Source organism: Quercus suber, unplaced genomic scaffold (assembly GCF_002906115.3).
Source record: "Quercus suber isolate HL8 unplaced genomic scaffold, Cork oak 2.0 scaffold_96, whole genome shotgun sequence".
NCBI lineage: Eukaryota > Viridiplantae > Streptophyta > Magnoliopsida > Fagales > Fagaceae > Quercus > Quercus suber.
In genome coordinates this window covers 404660-416779 of record NW_027069561.1, presented here as the reverse complement: position 1 = coordinate 416779, position 12120 = coordinate 404660, and the positions used below count along the sequence as shown (strand labels likewise).

The window sequence follows — 12120 nt, the reverse complement described above, 5'->3', positions numbered from 1 at the left end:
TTGTCAAAACATTAATTGTTTTTTTTTTTTTTTTTTTCCATGAAAACTTTCTTTAAATGTATTCTTAACCAGTGCTCTAAGGACACTTGTTAACATTTCCCTTAAACTTTTACTTAAACAAAGTTTACATTTATATCAAAGTATTAGTTCATTAAATTAGTCAATAGAATAAATGCATTTATTAATTATTTACAGTTGTGCATTAATTATTTATATTAAATGAATTTATATGATTATGTCTTAGTCAACTGGTAAAGTCTCTAATTGTTGAATAAGAAATTTGAAGTTCAATTTTCGCCTACACTAAAAATCGATTAATGTGTTGGTTTAATGATAAAGAATTATCACTAAGAGCAGACTTCATAGTTAAAACTCTTTTATTTTTATAAACTCTATATAAGAAATAATTGTTAATTGGAATAATAATAATAAATTTAGAATATGACATTCTTCCTCATGTTTAGTTGTTTTGAGTTTTTGGACAACAATTGACACAAAAGTCTTAAAAATTAAATATTTGTCAATTCACTAAAATTTATCTTAATTGTTTAAATTTTATATCTCTTTTCAATGACATGTAATGTGTGTGAGTGGAACTAATATTGTAGTGTTTATTCTATGTAATTAGAAAGATTACTAATTACATTTTTACCTACTCTGAGGACATTTTTAGGGGGGGCAGTATGCAAATTTTCTTCTAAAGCTACAAGTATTTTTACCTACGCTAAGGCAAATTTTAAAAAGCTAGGGGGGGCCATGGCCCCCCTGGGCTCTACCGGTGGTTGTGGGTGATAGTGGCTAGATCTATTTAGGTTTGATCGGTTTGGGATTAATGTTGGATTTGCGTTGATGCAAAGATGGAGAATTGAGAGAAGAAAAACGATTTGTCTTGGGTTTTGAGAAGAAGAAAAACGATGAAAGAGTGAGCTAGCTAGAGTCACGGTTTGATTGGTTGGTCACCAGCGTTGACCGAAAGTACATGTGGAGAGAGAGAGAAATGAATGAATAAAAAATGGTTGTTTATATTATTTTAATGTATTAAATGTTAAAATAGAAAATTTGATGTAGAGTGTATTGTAAAATCTATATAATACTAAAAGCTAAAGCGTAGCATTTAATGTTGCTACGCTCACGTTGAGCCACATCAGCAGCCATATCATCTTTATTCTATTTTTTGTATTTTTCCTATAATTTTTAAATAGTTTTTATCAATTTTAAATTACTCACAAATATAAAATATTTCCCAACCCTTTTTTCAACATAAAGCCCACTTATAAATTTAATTCCACCATAAAGCCCAAGCACAAAGACCTTTTTAACCTAAACCCTTCGGAGAACCCTTTGAGAAACATGGTTTACTCAAAATTTCAGTTTTCCTTTTGTTGCACGTTTCAGGATCCTTCCCCTTCCCCAAAGTTCACGGTTTCAATCTCTCTGTTTTCCTTTTATTGCACAGTTTCAGATTTATTTTTGTTGCACGGTTTCAGATTCCTTCCCCTTCCCCATGTTTCTATTCTACGGTTTCACCCCTTCTAATTGCAGCCTCTCCGCCTTCCTTCCTTCCTGAGTTCCTCACCTCACGGTATATAAATATTGATAGAAGCTTTATGATTCAGTTTAGGTATCTCTAAATCCAGTTTATTTTGTGTTCTATTCTTTTGTTTGATTTTTTTCCCCTTTTTACTGCCTCTTTTGTTTGATGATTCAGTTCACGTTTCTGTTTTCCTTTTGTTTGATGTTGTTTTCCCCTTTTTGTACCATATGTATAGTGCAAAATACGGGTATGTGTAAATAAAGATTTTTTTTATTATAAGTATTTGAGTTTATTCAATCTGTAAAAGCAGAGAGTTTAGGAAAATAAAAAGAGAAAGCTATTGATTCATAAAACAATTCTCTTTAGTGTTGTTTTATATACTTGCCCTTGGTTCTTTTGTATTGTAAAAGAATTCTAACCATTGATTTTTTTTTCTTTTCTTATTTGTTTAATAACAAGCATACGTTGATTTTGAAATATTAGAGGATGAGTTTGAAAGGACCAGAGAGCTTTATGAAAGAATTTTGGACCGATTAAAGCACCCAAAGGTATGTATAAACTATACAAAGTTAGAATATAGTGTTTAAACTTCAGAATTGTTTCGTATAGATTTTTTTTTTTTTTTTTGGTTTTATGGTTTCTGTTGCTTGCTTGGGTGGTGTTATTTGATTGCTATTCTTTGTTGAGAAAAAAAATGTTGATGGGCTGATTACAATTTGGTATTTTTGATGCTTTTGTTTTTTTTTTTTTTTTTTTTTGGTGCTAGCATTTGGACCCACAATAAGTATATTAGCTAGGTAGTTGTCCGAATGGCCAAATCACTAATACACTGGCACTAGACTAGGTGTAGAGTAGCAACTTGTGAATAGTGTAGCAACATAGCAACAAAGGAACCACACATGATCGACTCTATAACACATTAAAAATAGCTTTTATATGGCTTTAAAAAGATTTCACAAACAACCGTTTTAGGACAGTACAACACAAAATTTTGCTATGGATCGACATTTTATTGCTGTCATGATTTTTTATGTTACCAACTGTGAGGCTTAGGGTCTAAATTTGGTGAATTCTTTGATTAGTTACAATTGCTTTCATATTAGCCTACCATGCTTTTTTCGCAAATTCTTCTATTTATGGATATGCTTATTTACCTATCTTGATTTTAAGAGGAGGATGGCATCGACAAACTGTTACTTGCTAATTGGAAGAGCTAAGAACATGATCCTATTTGGTTAGTTTTGTTTTTAGTATGTTTAATCTTTTTAGAATATTTGAAAATGAACTAAATGCTAAAATCTTAAATCTGGGTTGCTCAGATGTGTGTGTGTGTGTGTGTGTGTGTGTTTTAATACATTATTCTATTTCCCCCTTCCATTACAATGTTCACATCAATCTTTTCTTGAATAAATGTCTTGGAGTCATTGGTTTGCTGTTGCCCAAATTTCTTATTTGGGGTTTTGTTGTTTTTTAAGTAGAAGATGTGATACCCAAAATTGGCCATTATACAGTTTTGCAGGTAACTACGATTAAGTAGGGACATAATGTTGAGCATGAGATTTAATGTTATTTATGTGTTCCATTTACCTTCTAGAAAACATAAGAATTTGGTGAATTCTTTGATTAGTTACAATTGCTTTCATATTAGCCTACCGTGCTTTTTTCGTAAATTCTTCTATTTATGGATATGCTTATTTACCTATCTTGATTTCAAGAGGAGGGTGGCATCGACAAACTGTTACTTGCTAATTGGAAGAGTTAAGAACATGATCCTATTTGGTTAGTTTTGTTTTTAGTATGTTTAATCTTTTTAGAATATTTGAAAATGAACCAAATGCTAAAATCTTAAATCTGGGTTGCTCAGATGTGTCTATGTGTGTGTGTTTAATACATTATTCTATTTCCCCCTTCCGTTACAACGTTCATATCAATCTTTTCTTGAACAAATGTCTTGGAGTCATTGGTTTGCTGTTGCCCAAATTTCTTATTTGGTTTTTTTTTTTTTTTTTTTTTTTTTTTTTTTTTTTTTTTAAGTAGAAGATGTGATACCCAAAATTGGCCATTATACAGTTTTTCAGGTAACTACAATTAAGCAGGGACATAATGTTTGAGCATGAGATTTAATGTTATTTATGTGTGCCATTTACCTTCTAGAAAACATAAGATATACTTGAATTCAAAAACCATTTTGAGAAGAGTTTCTAATTACGAAACAAACATTGAGCACTAAAATACATGTTTTATCAAAAATAATAAATAAAAGACCTAAATCAAATCACATTGTGATGCTTGCATTTTGGCATCCAATTATGCAAAAGATAAGTAATGATTCTGCAACTACCAAAAAAAAAAAGTATTGATTCTGCATGTATATACAAGTTACAAGCTTAAGTATTATAGCTGAAACTATGATTTCACACTTGAAGGCCCACGAAAGTGCATTGGTTTTTAGGTTTTATTGAAAATTTAGGAAAGCCCTCATGACTGTGTACCCAAAATAAACCCCAAAGACCTCAATAAAAACTACAACCAAATGCATATCATTTGGGCCAAGGGTGTGAGACCACTCTATAAACACATTCATGCATGATAATTTAATCATTGTAATTGAGAGAACCACACTGATAAATATCTGATTGTTTCAATTCTATAAATTGCCCAAAATCCAAACATAAGGGCTGTAATGTTCAAGTTGGAGGTGATGCTTGCTATTGATACAGTTTGATTCTTCTAGAGGCCTTCATTTTTCTGCGTTTAAATTAGCCTTCCTCCCTCTACCTTTCTTTATAGTTCTTGGTTTCTTTATGGTTCTTGGTTGGATATAGCACTAGGATACTTAAATTAGTCGAACTACACAAATTTGAATAGTGAACAACATTAAATATTGTCCTTTTTGAAGAGAGATATTTTATGACAAAATTAAGTTGGATAAAAGGGACAATCACATTTAGTTTTGAGCTTGAAAAATTTGTTCTTAAATTTTATTCTTCCTAACTTCATGGCTTATATTATATTTGTTTTGACTCAATTTTATATTCAGATAGATGTTATTTTTTCTTATTTTGTTGAAGGTTGAAATTTGAAATCCCCAAACCGATGCAATACAACCAGCAACGTCGAGAGGTAATTTTTAATAGGCTTATGGAGCACAATTCAAGTGCGGGGAGTTCTTCACAATGTTGCATTGATATTGCCAAAACATTGAATGCCCCAATCCATATAAAACCTGATGATATGGAGATTGTTCATGTTTATGAACTTCAAATTTAGTGGCACAAGACTTTCCACTTATATGTGGTTGATTTAAACTGCTGTCATTGTTATAATATGTAAGATATTTACATACAAGAATTGTTTGATAATTATTGTTTAGTATGAGTTACTTCTATTGCTCTTCAGTTAAATTGTATTCTCTTGATATTTTTCCCTTCAACTTTTATATTTTATTGTCCTCATACAGAATACGAGTACCATGTACTCTTTTCTAATATATTTGCTTATTAGCATTTGTATATTAGAGGAAGCTTTCAACAAATATTCTTAATTCTTCTACCATTTTTCTCTATTGATGCGCCACAATTTAATTTTGTTAAACTATCCCGTGCATCGCACGGGTTAGCAATTAGTGGTGTATTAAAATGGATAAAGTAGGTTTTGGGGTATTAAAATGATATTTGACTTGACACAACTGATGTTAGTGTTCTTAGAGAGAGTGATATTTTTATTTTAACAATCAGTTTCACATGTGTAGGAGAGTGGGAGTTCTAGAGTACAATCCACGATAAGAGAGATGATTTCTTAAAATTGTTTTCATTTATTTGCTAATACTTAAGGTTTTATTATTACTCATACACAGGAAAATAAAGAAATATTGCACGGGACATGATTTTCATCTATTGGCCAATTCTTGGAGCCTTGATATCTTAGTAGAAGAGTCAACCCTGCAAAGGAATGCAAATCTAGTCATGGAGAAAGTATTAACTATCAAAAGAAATTAAATGAAAAAAATACAATACTCTAGAACTTTTCTTTTTGGATACATTGTAAGAAATTATTTTCCATCAAAAGAAATCAAACGACCAAACTCAAAGCTCTATATCTTTTTTTATAATTTTTTATATATATTATAAATGGGATAAGGATGATTTAAATCTTAAATATTTTCGTTAGAAACATTTAAAAAAAAAAAAAGTCATTTTATCTAAACGTACTTGGCAATACTGTAGAACTTAACTATGAAGAAAGAGAATCTAAAAAGATTGCAAGATAGATGAATTTGATTAGTAGAAGGGTTGAAAATTTTAAGAAATAGAAAACTAATCGAGTGAGAACTATCCATACCATACAATCCAAAATGATGTTGCTTGTGGATTCAACCAAGTAGGGTGGCTTTTAGGTTGCAAGTTCAATATATCCAAGTGACTATTATCATCATCATCATCATCATAACAATGGGCGATTTGAAACCTAGGTTTTCTTCATATATAATTGAACTAGATAATACCACTTAACTATAAAGCTCTTGACAATTATTTTATCATAGTGTGTGGTTCTTTACTTTTTTGGTTCAGGTTATACCTAGACACATACATGTCATAGATTAATTATATAGCCACTAATTAGGGAGTCGAGTCTGGTACTCCTATTCCTTTGGTCCTATTTTGCCGCTATCAGATTGCACATAAACACCAAAGCCCAAAATCCAAATAAAATTTGTTATGTTAATGAAATGAAGTGGATTAGTCAGTATTTATTTTGTGAAAAACAGGTATAGTGGACCAGTTGCGCATTTGGTTATAACTTATTATTTTGTGAAAAACAGGTATAAAGGAACCTCGACACCCGACTCCTTCAGACTTATTATTAGAACCATTCAAATCTAAGAGGTTTGAGACCCTTTCCGAAATAGCTCATATATCATATCCTAGCGAAGGCAAAGTGTTGGAAAAACCAGTTATGCATCTCATACAAAACCCACAGAGGAAGTAACAATACAAGAATCTACTTCATTCATAAGAGATAACATATAACCTTGAGATCTAGAACAAAGAACAAAAAGCATACCTTGGTGCAGTGAAATTCAAAAACAAAACTTGAGAATACCTTCAATTTTCATCCCAATTTCACATGGTGCCCAAGATGAGTGGTCTCTTAATCAGTTCTTGTGTACATTGATTTTCCTTTGGAAAGTGTATTCCCAAGATTCTATATAGAAATTTATTTTCTCAAGAGGATATTTCGTGTCTCTATAGAAAGAGATTATGGATTCCATCTTGAAAACATGTGTTCCCTCAATATTACGTGTGGTTACCCAACATACTGAGATTTTGACCGTTAAATTAGATCTCACTCCTAATATATCAAAGTAACCTACATTTCATGATCGGGTTCACTATCCTTTCAGGATTGAGAGTCTATGAATTTAGAAGTCGTGAGATTAATTAGTCAGGTGACTATTGTTAATTGAATAATTAATCTCACGGCGTTCTAGTTCAATATGTCTTACATACTTAAGACATATCAACATATCAACTAGAAGTCTCTACTTCCATGATCATGACAAACCATCTTAGTTAATGCGTTATAGTCTTTGCAGATAAAATGATTAATTTCATCATCGACTACGAACTATATTTTGAGTTTACAAGAAACTTGTGACTTATATCTTTTGTAACTAAATCGCATACAATGCATTTCAAGAACAATGATAATGTCCCATTAGTTCATTTATAAATAATCTCATATAATTAAACAATTTAATTATTTATAACATGCTAATAAATTGGATTTCAGGGCATAAACCCTAACAATCTCCCACTTGCCCTCAAAGACNGGTCTGCCCTTGCCTTTGTTCTTCCAACCTTGATTGAACCCTTGAGTTTTGACTGCAAGAGCTGTTGAATCAACTGACACAGCACCACCATTGAAACCTAAAGCCTTCTGCCTTTCTTCTTGTATCACTAAAGAGAAGGCTTTGTCAATTGAAGGACTTGGCTCCATCATTAGGATTTGAGTCCTGACTTGGGAGAAAGCTTCATTTAAGCCATTGAGAAATTGCATCAATGTATCTTGATGATTGAAGAATGTGATTTTATCATTCACTCCGCAGACACATCTACCACAAGAACAAGATGGTAAAGGCCTGAGATTGAGTAATTGATCCCAAGAAGCTTGAAGATTAGTGAAATAAGTAGTCACTGTTGCATCTCCTTGCATGATTGTTGAGATCATTTTCTGAAGCTGTGAAATCCGTGGACCATTGGCTTGGGAGAAACGGTTTTTGAGTGAATTCCAAACCTCCATTGCAGTGTTTCTGTAGATTACACTTGCAGTGATATGAGGTGAAACAGAATTCAAGATCCATGAAGAAATCATGGAATTGTTCTTCGACCAAGCAACCTTCTCCAGAGGCGTGACAGCCATGGAAGCTGTGATGGATCCATCCACAAAACCTAGCTTGCTTTTCGCATCTAATGCCATAAGCATAGCCCTAGCCCAATTAGGATAATTGTCCTCAGTTAAGAGCTGAGTGACTAGAATCGCACCTGGTGATTCTCCATGGTGCAAAAAGAAAGGGCTTCTCGGATCCTCCATTGGAGTAAGCTCACAGTGAGCAGTAGATTGAGAAGTAGAAGACGAAGAGTTTTGCTCTTGATTCGCCATTGATGAACGCACGAAGCTCTGATACCATATAAGAAAACAAAGTATATTTGTGCAATGATTCTAGAGAGAAAGAGAGAAATGGAGAATCAAGAATCTGAGATATTTCATTAATTAATCAACAATGAATTACAAGATGATTATATAGCAGAATCAGAAAATAAACTAACTAACTAATCCCAAAATATGCGGAATAACTAACTGCCATTGATCAACTCATCACACCACAGTACACATGTCCATATACACTAATCAGCTAATCCAAGTATAAAACTACAGGTCGTATCAAGATGCAATAGTCGTTTAGTGTAATATCATTTCTTCCACAAATGCTCTGTTTCAGCATATGCTCTGTTTCAGCACTCTGCCTCTCTGCCTGATTTGATAACTCATCTTGAAATGCTTCTATCTATCCTCTCACCATCTTAATTCTGATAGAGAGAGAGAGAGAGAGAGAGAGAGTAGACTTGCTTCGTAATACATAGTCTCTAGCCGATTAAGCTGTTTCTTGGAGTTATTCAAGCAATATTTTCTTTCAAATAAAATTCACAGGTTCTACGCTCTTTCCCTTCACTTTATTTTTGTTCAAATAGAATAAAGAAAAAGGGTAATCGTAGATAAAGAAATACAGCATAGAAACTTCATACATCACCTCGAATTAATAAAAATTAAAATCATTTTGTTTCGGTGTTTACTACCCATAGGCGAAAATCTCGGGGAGCCTAGCAAAGTTTATCAATTCTGTTCCCCCAAGTCCTAGTTTTGCTCAAAATTTTTGTCCATTTCATGGGCTTTGGCTTATTTAAATGGTTTCCTCTCAAATTAGTTTTGGTCCAATGTTGTATTTAGCTGTCTCCCAGCCCTCTTCCAGATTATTGGTTATAGTGCTTAGGGTCTAGAAGGGAAAAAGCTTGATCTGTGAGGTTAGTAGCATATTGTAATTATTTCTCAAAAACAAATTTATTAGTCATCTAGTCATCTATTTCTTTTTTTTGAAATTTCATAAATTATATTTTTCTTTAAAAAAAAATTAATGAATGCTCCAAAAGCTAATTGACGGGTACAAATCTCACTTAAAAAAAAAAATCATATTGTCAATAAATAGGATTTGAAGGACTTGAATATAAAGTTATCTTGAAAACTCCAAAGATCTTAATTTGCCTTATTGTATTTATAGTTAGTATGTGAATGTCATAAGATAGGGTACTCTTCAAAAAATTAATAAATAGAATTAATGGATATACTAAAAATCAATTGATGTTTTTGGGGCCTACATAAAAAAGAAATAAATAAGAGAATTGAGTTCGTATCTCACCAATAAAAAATATATATATATATATATATATATATTGTGTATAAATAGGATTTGAAGGACTCAAAAGATAAAGTTATCTTGAAAACTCTCAAGATTTTAATTTGCCTTATTGTATTCATAGTTTTTTATTTATTTAATTTTATACAAGATAGAAATTCTACTTTAACCTGATATAAGTGTATATGTGTATGAAACTCCCTCTTAGAGACTTGAACCCTGACCCTTACACCTTCCCACCTCACAAAAACTTTATACTTGTGAAGTAACTATCACCCAAATTGCATGATAATTATTGTATTTATATTTAGTATAATACACAAGATATACCATAATTATTATCATCTTAAAAAAAAATAGCTTACCATACATAGTAGAATCCTTTGTAAAATTGTAAAGTTCATATTTTCCCATATTTAAAAGAATAAAAGATATACTCTACGTTTTCTGGATTATGGTTATTCCATATATACTATAATTAAAGAGGGGGATTCGCCTTGACTAAACTATAATACTCATATTGCCAACGCAATTCTTTATTGTGATAATTTGTGTTATTACATATATAGGAAAATAAAATTAGTAGATCCTCATTTCAATTTTCATGTTTTACTATTTATTAGTATTAAACATCAACATTTTCATTTTTTTTTTTCTATAATCATGAATTTTTTTCTTTAATCTATAAGTTTTATTTTTAATTATTGGAAGGATTAGATCTAAATATCATATTATATATAATTAGATATATTAGATTTTAAATAATTAAAAATCAAATTTTTTGAATTATATGAGAAAGCAAATTTTTTTTTTTTTTTTTGGCTATATCTTTGTGATGATCCAATAAGAAAATTTAGATTAATTTCAATGTTTTTCTAAAATATAATTTGTATAGAAATAATTTTTTTACAATTATTATACTTATGTTCTAATTAAAAAAATATTAATCATTTTGCTTTAAAGGGTTAAAAAAAGGTTGTGACTGTATCAAACCAACATATTACATGGATCGTGTTATATCAAGTCACTTAATAAACATGTCACGTTAAGGTTGAAAAGTTTGACAAAATTATTAAATAAGATATGTAGGGTCACGATTTGTAGCCTAAGCCCAAAAGATGTGGGATGTGAGCCCAATGAGCCCAATACAATGAATTTGTAGAGAGTAGATGAAAGAGCTAGGCTATTTGCAAATTGAAAAACGGCTAATAAGAATTTAAAATATGAATAAGTACAAAAACATACTTAAAACTTAATTAAATTGGTGTCCGAGGAGGTGAACTATGAACTGAACTACTGTTCCTGAAAGATAATATAGTCCTTAGTGCTACAGTAAATTTTCTTCTCTCCTCTTTTACTATCTCCTCCCCCTCCTCTTCTTATGGGAGGTCTTTTACATTATATAGTTTGCTTTCGAACCATCTTAATCGTACACTTGTTAATCATCTAAGCCTTTACTCGAGTATATGTCCCATCAGGCATCTTCTTTGGTTCTCTGTGAATGGTGGTGGTTGAGATTGCATTATTCAAGGGTCTTCTCTACATAAATGCGATCAGAAAAATTGCTACAATGTATTTAATGTGGTGGTAGTAGCTTTTCTTTTAGATATTTCTGTATTCTTATCACTTTTGTATGTGCCTAAAGTTCATCCTTATCGTTAAAATTTCCTGGAAGGTCACCTAAACTGTCCAAGTATCTGCTTGGCTGATATTTATCATATCCGAGAAGGATATACTCCTCGGACGGTATTCTCCCATCATTTCTTTACGTGATTCTCAACTTTAGGCCTCTTCCAATCATTTACTCCTCCTCGGACATGTCCATGTCATCAGATAAGGTCCAAGGCCCAATATACAAATTTGGACTCTTATCCTCACAATAGCCCCTCAAAATTCCAGTTTTTCTCTCGCATTCGAGGAGAAGAAGGGGGATTTTGATTTTTCTCTAAAATTAAGGGCTAGAAAAGTCAAAACACTTGAATTTAAAAGTGTGGGAGTATGGTTTTATGTGCTTCATCATTGACCCTGACGTTTTGGAATCCACAAAGCGCTATTAATTGCTCCAGGCAACGCTATGTCTCTAGCATCCAACGGTAAGATAGAGATCCAATGGATGGTATTTTTCCTCAGGATTTGGGCGGGATAATTCCCACTCATTTTGCCCCCTATATAAAGTTTCAAAGGAAATCATCTTTTCTTTACTTCACAATCTTCAGACTCTCCAGCGAACTCTAGCATTCAAACTCACAAAACCCACTAAATCATCAAAATCTTGTTTCTTTTAGAAATCTTTGAGAACCCTTCTAAAGATTTCAAGGATCATCCTCCACTTTAGTTCGTGTAAGTTTTAACTTCTTCGAACCCTTCTTTTTCTCCTTGGCCAACTTCCTCGGCTTTTAAATTCTCATTTCCCAGTTGTCGTTTTTAGTATTTTTCGTTTTTATTCATCCGAAATGGGTAGATTTACGTATTTAGTGGACAGCCCTGCCATGATAGAAATTTTTAAAGAAACGTATCACATACTGCAGGAAGTAGTCTTGCGATATTGTCCCCTAGAAGGAATAGCAATTGACCGAGCGGTGGGAGAGGTCATAATCCCTATGATAGCCTTCAT

At 32.0% G+C, this 12120-nt stretch overlaps 1 long non-coding RNA gene across 2 annotated transcripts; it reads left to right on the top strand.

The window, feature by feature from the left end:
• The first annotated feature begins 1337 nt into the window (after positions 1–1337).
• LOC112010745 (uncharacterized) lies at positions 1338–4932 on the top strand. Of its 2 annotated transcripts, none has more exons than XR_010629432.1 (3): positions 1338–1582; positions 1994–2082; positions 4606–4932. It is a non-coding gene; the product is annotated as an uncharacterized LOC112010745 (long non-coding RNA). The 2 variants fall into 2 exon arrangements; XR_002882781.2 differs by having other exon boundaries at positions 1338–1621.
• The last annotated feature ends 7188 nt before the right edge of the window (positions 4933–12120 follow it).